The sequence below is a fragment of the Octodon degus genome, unplaced genomic scaffold (genome assembly GCF_000260255.1).
Source record: "Octodon degus isolate 3935 unplaced genomic scaffold, OctDeg1.0 scaffold00176, whole genome shotgun sequence".
Classification (NCBI taxonomy): Eukaryota; Metazoa; Chordata; class Mammalia; order Rodentia; family Octodontidae; genus Octodon; species Octodon degus.
The window spans coordinates 3,357,886-3,364,311 of NW_004524752.1; positions in this window are offsets into that span (position 1 = coordinate 3,357,886).

Sequence of the window (6,426 nt, forward strand, 5' to 3'; positions counted from 1 at the left end):
CGGGCGGCGGCAGTGCGTGGTGCGCTTTCCTACCCGGACGCACGTGGCCGGCGGGCCGTTGGGCGGGACGCGCCTCGCTGGGCGGCCCCTGGGGATGCCCCGCGCTGGTTCCTCCCACGTGGCTGGAATGGAGTGCCGAGGAGGGGCGGAGGCTCAAGGGCCTCCCCAAGCACCTAAGGGCTCGTAGGGGGTGGACCTGAAAGCCCTCGAGGAGCCGGTGTTTAATGGGAAACCTGCACCCATCTTTGGAGCGCAAATTCTCAGTCAGTGGGGCTGGGTTTATTTGGGGAAAATTATAGGCAGTTCTGATTCTTGACTGAGAATCACCGTTGAGGAAGATAGAACTCTGGCTCTTGGAAGAGGTTTTTTTTTTTTTTTTTTTTTTTTTTTTTTTTTTGAAATATCTCAACTGCTTTTTTTTTAATGTATTTAGTTTAGGGTTTACAGGGTCTCACTACGTAGATCCGATTAGTAGTGATTCTTCTGTTTTCAGCCTCCCAAACTCTGGGATTACAGGCACGCACGCGCCACCACACCCAGTCTCAATCTCCAGGGGTGGGGCCAGCACAGCACGCCCTGGGTTGAACCCAGCCGCTGCACTCTGCCCAAACAGGCGCTTTAGTCCGCTAAGATATCTGGAGTTTTGTTGTTTTCGTGAGTGAAAGTTTCAGCTTCACTGGAGATAGTAGAATTGTGAAACTAAAAATGAGAATGTATTTGTTGGGTTGGTGGAATAAGAACTCTGGGAAATAGAAAACTAGTTTTAAGAGTAAAAAATTGAGGATGATAGGAATACTTTTACCTTACAATCTACAATCCAATCTGAGATTGAGAAAGGAGAGAGGAGCCCCATTCCCCCAAAGAAGTAATCTTTTTTCTTTGTTCTTTGGCTGCCCTGAATGCTTCATAGCATCAACATCACATTTGGGAGACAGTTGCTTTGGCTGTGGGACCATCCTAGATTACAACCTGTTTGGATGGCTCTACCTCTTTAGTTTGTCTGCAGGTTGGGTGTGGGGGCTTCAGGGCTTATCCCCTTTCCCACCATCAACTCTCGACTACCTATGACTAAAGAGAAACTTGACACTGCATTCTAGAGCCAACTGCCAAGGGAGCAGCCTCCCTCGTTTTCTTGGAGTATCTAGGCACTGTTCCTTATGTTGTAGCATTAGTTTTAATAAAAAGCCTTTTGTTTTGAATGACATGTTTGCCTGTGCGTGTTTTATAATTTAAATACAACAGGCTGAGCTTGTACTACAACAGCTGAGAACAAAGAACACTGATTCTGAAAGTGGCCAGCATCCAGGAGATGGAAACCATGAGGGCAGCTAGTGGCCAGAGAAAGGGAGGCCAAGGGAGAATTGCTGGAAATTACCATCTTGCGTCTCAGGCAGAGTTCCTGAGGGCTGCTGGTTCCGAGTTGGTGCGGGCATTCAAAGTTCAAGGCTGTTAACACTAAACAGTGCTACGCTTTTCCTATTTGTGATTTCTATCTGAATTTAGCAAGAGAACCCCCAGCTGACTGGTATCAAAACCAAACGGTAACCAAGGAATTTGAATCACGAAAGACACCTGAGGACAAACGTGGTTCATGCCTGTAATCTCAGTACTCTGTGAAGCCAGAGCAGGATTACAGGCTTGAGACCAGGCTGGGAAATTTATCAAGACTGCTCTCAAAAAAATAAAAGGGGACTGGAGATGTACCTCAGTGTAAAGGCTCTGAGCTCAACCCCATCGCTTAAAAAAAAAAAAAAAAGCCCAAGGGAACCAAATGTTCTATCAATGAGCTAAGACAGTTGAAGAGTCCCTGAAACAGAAAATACAGAAGATTTATAGTCAGTTTGTAGTAGAATGGGTGGGGCCAAGTAGCAAACTAATGATAAGGAAAATAATACAATACAGAAATGGATCCAGCATTTCAACATTTGAATGACAGAAGTTTTAAGACAGAGTGGTAGTGCAAGCTGGGCAAGATTAAAGTCCCAGAGTGGAACAAAAATTCAAGTCCAGATTTTAAGAGCCCACTGAATCCTTAGCACAATGAATGAAAAAAAAACCAACCAAACTTATTTTAGAAATGGCCTAGCCAGGTGTGGTGGCACACACTCATAACCCCAGCACTTGGGAGGCTGAGGCAAGAGGATTGTTGGGAGTTCGAGACCAGCCTGGGCTACAAAGCAAGGTCAAGACTAGCCTGAACTTCATAGCAAGATCCTGTCTCAAAAAAGAAAAAAAAGGGAGGAGGGGCCTAAAAGAAAGGAAATCAAGAGCTGCTTGTGTAGAAATAAGGTACCTACAGAACACAGAAGTTAGGTTGCCACAGGATTTCGCAGTTAATATCTTCAAAGCTAAATCTGGAATCCTTTACCCAGGCAAATTATCATTAAGGTTGGGGGAAAGTAAGCATATGTTCAGACATGCAATGATTCAGAAAGTTTGTCATGCCACTAAATGACTTGAACAAGTCTGAAAAATGAGCAATGAAGAAAAAAATCATTCTGGATGCTCATGCCCAACTATATCCATAATAAAAGATAACAGATATCCAAGCACTCTATTATGTACATCTATTATGCATTCATATGGATTACCTAATTTTCTTTCCAATAACTGAGAAAAGTCCAAGTATGAACTTTACATATATAGACATGAGTAAGGATATGAGTAATATGCAATACAATTTATGACAATCAAAAGTGGGCGTGGATAAAACAAAAAGATTATTTTTAAATGATCCTAGAACTAAACCCCAGACCAATAACTACAAAGCAGCTGTCAGGGGCTATATGAAGTCACTTCATTAAGGAGAACCAAACCCCATTTAGAACGGCACCCCTCTTGATGCTTCCTGTCACAATATTGTTTCCTCCACCACTAAGTGTTCCAGTGTAAAAATTCTGTAAGTTGCCAACATTATTTATTCCAACTATTGCTTTGGTGAGTAGGGCCCATAACTGTAGACAAATGCAGTCCTACTACTCCTACCTGAAGGTAAACTTGGACCAAAATCCACTTATCTTCTAATACCTATAAGATCAAAATACTGATATAAACAGTGACATTTTAGGTCCCAGAAATTAGAATTGGTAAGTGATGGTCAATCAAAGAGCCCAGATATTTTTTTCTTCTGGATATTTATCCATTAAAGATTACAAATCCCTTGAGGAAAATCGAGTAACCATTTGTTCCATCAGGTACAGCAGGGCTATGCTCAGAAAGCTGTGGATCTGGAAACTGATTTAGTGCTGAGAATAGGATAGTCTCTCTAGCACCTAAGATTTTTGTTTCCAAAACCTAGAACTGTGTTTTGTTGGTTTATTTGTTGTTGCTATTCATACAGACAGTGGTTTGTTTGTTCAGTTCATTCCTCAGATCCTACAGTTAATTAGCTATAACCAGAAAACTAACAGACCAGCAGGCCCCAAACACCCATGTATTATGATGACCAACACCCACGTTACTTCTGGCAATTAACTGCCTCCACCTGGTCTCCTCCCAGCTTGTCTACATCTGGGAGTGTACTTCAATTGCAGCTTCTCCTACAGCATTCTTGCCTTTTCTAAGCCAGTAAAAGAGTTGTCTGTGTATCTGTGTCTGTGTGCTCAGGGTTTCTAGAGCTTGACTTTATATCCTATGAACAAGGACAAACAAATCACTTAAAGAACATAGTACGATTTTGAAGCACATGGTAGAATCAATAAAAAATTCCTGCCTTCCAAATGTTTAAACATTAGCCCGTTTGGGTCTACTTGATGCCATTATTTTCATTCATTTTCTAGAGCACATATTCCAAGCCTTTGGTATTCCTCTGAACTTTTATCCACTCCTGCCCTAGAAAATGACTTTGCTCCAGTCCTCAATGAAAATGGAGTCTCTCATATAAGAACCCCCTCAACTTCCAGGCCACGCTTCTGAATTAGCTCCCCACATCTTCCTTCTGGGATTCTTTGGTAAGGGATTATCCCTCCTATTCTTGACTGTACCCCTCAATATCTCTAGGACTATGAACCTTGTCTTTGGGTTAATTATTACATAATCCTGTATGCTCAATCTCCCTTTATAGACTCTGCTCCTATAACATAATATGTGCTCTCTTTCTCATCTTATATGGACACAGAGCAAGACAAAGCCAGGGAGAAACAAACACTTCCCTTTACCCACTGTTATGGTTTGTGTCCCCCAAAACCTCATGCAGTCAAGGGTGGACTTCCAGAGTTTGTGATTAACTCATGATCCACTGGGATTATGGGTGTGAGTACTGCACCCAGCCTGGGGCAGATAGCCTGAATATGACTTAAAGGAGACAGACTTGCTCTCTGTAGCCATTGTTGCTGCTACTCCTTTGCTCTCTGCTCTTTGCCACCACCATGAAAGATTATCATGATTATTTGCCATGTGCTGCTCTGCCTTGGACCCAGCTGAGTGTGGACTGAAGCCTCCAATAACTGTGAGCTAAATAAACCTTTCCTTCCTTCCTTTTGGGTGTTGGGTATTTGTCTCAGAAACAAGAGAAGAGTAACTGAGACACCCATATCACCCTTTAGCCTCTCCCGCATGGTCAAATCCTTGAATAAATAGTCTACACTCAAGTTTTTTCCACTGCAGAGCCACAGTTGATGTAAAGTTCACTGATGCAATACTGAAGAAATTATTACAAGAATTAATTGAAAGTACATTTATTGATGAAAGAGAAAATAGATTCATTAATTTCAGCCATCGTAAATTTTTAAGTGATTGTAAAAATGTTTTTTAAAACTTTTTAGATTATGTGAACACATTCCTTAATGATGGTAACAAACATAAGCAGCTTATCATTAAAGCCTTGATTAAAAATTTCATGTAGTAATTTCACATATTTATGCTTGACAAGATTCTATTTTAAATTTGGAAAGTATGCTGTAAAAACAATAGCTATCCATGAAAAATAAAAATTAGGGTATAGCTCAGTAGTAGAGTACTTGCCTAGCATATAATGAGACCCTAAGTTCAAATACCAGTCATGCACACACATCCCATGTGTAATTTTCTCACCAAGTTCTATGCAGATGGGGTTAAGTCCTGTTTGCCCCTGTAAGCCATTCTAATAGTATCATTGTCCATGTTTCATAATTGGAAAAGGTGGGAAACACTGCTCTAGAATCTCATTATCTCCCCTTCCTGCACATGAACACTGAAATGGGTAAGAACAAACACAGTAACCCACTGATAGAAACAGATTCTAAACTGAAGGGTGTTGGATTTACAGCTACCCAAAATCACTTTCCCATATAGTATTCTCTCTCTTGAGGACCCAGCAGAGGATACTGCAGCCTCAGTCAGTAGCTAGTGAAAGATTCAGAATCTTGGCTATAGAAACTCCATTGTGTGGGGTGTTAAACATAATGTTACAGTTTGTGTCCAGATGTCCCTCCAAAGCCTCTGTGGTCATAGGAGGGGCTTACCTGGATATAGTATGTGTGATGCTTGGATTGAATCATGGTTGAATGTCAGCCTACCCTGGGTGTAAGTACAACCTAGTAGCTTGCTGCTTTGCAACTTCCTTGTTTTCTACCCACCATTAAATGCTTCTCTTCTGTGACACCTTTTGCCATGCCACCCTACCTTGGGGCCAGCCATCTATGAACTGAAACCTTTACAAACTATGAGCCAAAATAAAGCCTTCCACCTTCAACTTTGGGTGTAGGTTATTTTGGATCAACAATGAGAAAAAATTAGCTAAAACACCTATTTCATGATCCACTGAACATTTCCAGAAAGTACCCTAGAGATGCTGCTAGCTAACTCTACATCTGTAACTGAACTGTTGCCCCCATTGTATAGCCTTAGTTGAATATCAGCCACATTCACCAGTCACTTTGACCACAGGCCTAAAAGCCAGCACTCTCACATGCATCACTAGAAGAGTCTCCTCTCTGGCATCTTTGCCTCCATCCTCTTCCTATTTCAATTCATCTTCCACCTTGTTCACAGTATGACTCATCTAAATTGCAAATGTGATCATGTTATCTTTTACTTAAAATGTATCTATGCCTTCTTTTGCCCATTAGATAAATTCTAAATTATTTTATGTGATATAAAAGGTTTTTGCACTTCTTGGTCTGTTTATCACTGGACCTTCCCCATTGGCCAATTTGTCAAGCCACTGATTAACATGCCATGTATGAAATGTTACCTTTTCACTGTTCCTTCTGGCTGAAAGGCCCAGCTCTCAATGTCCACCTAAGGGTTGCCCCTCATCTCTTAATATGTCCCAAACTGAAACTCCTCTTACTCCATCCAGGTAGAGTAACTCCCTCATTTTTGTCTTCACAGTACTATATTGGGATGAGTGTTCTTGGCCAGGGGTACGTCTGACCCCACCAGACAACTGGCTATGTCTAGAGAGAGTTTTGGTGGTCATTAATTTGGTAGTTGGGTGCTGTAGGC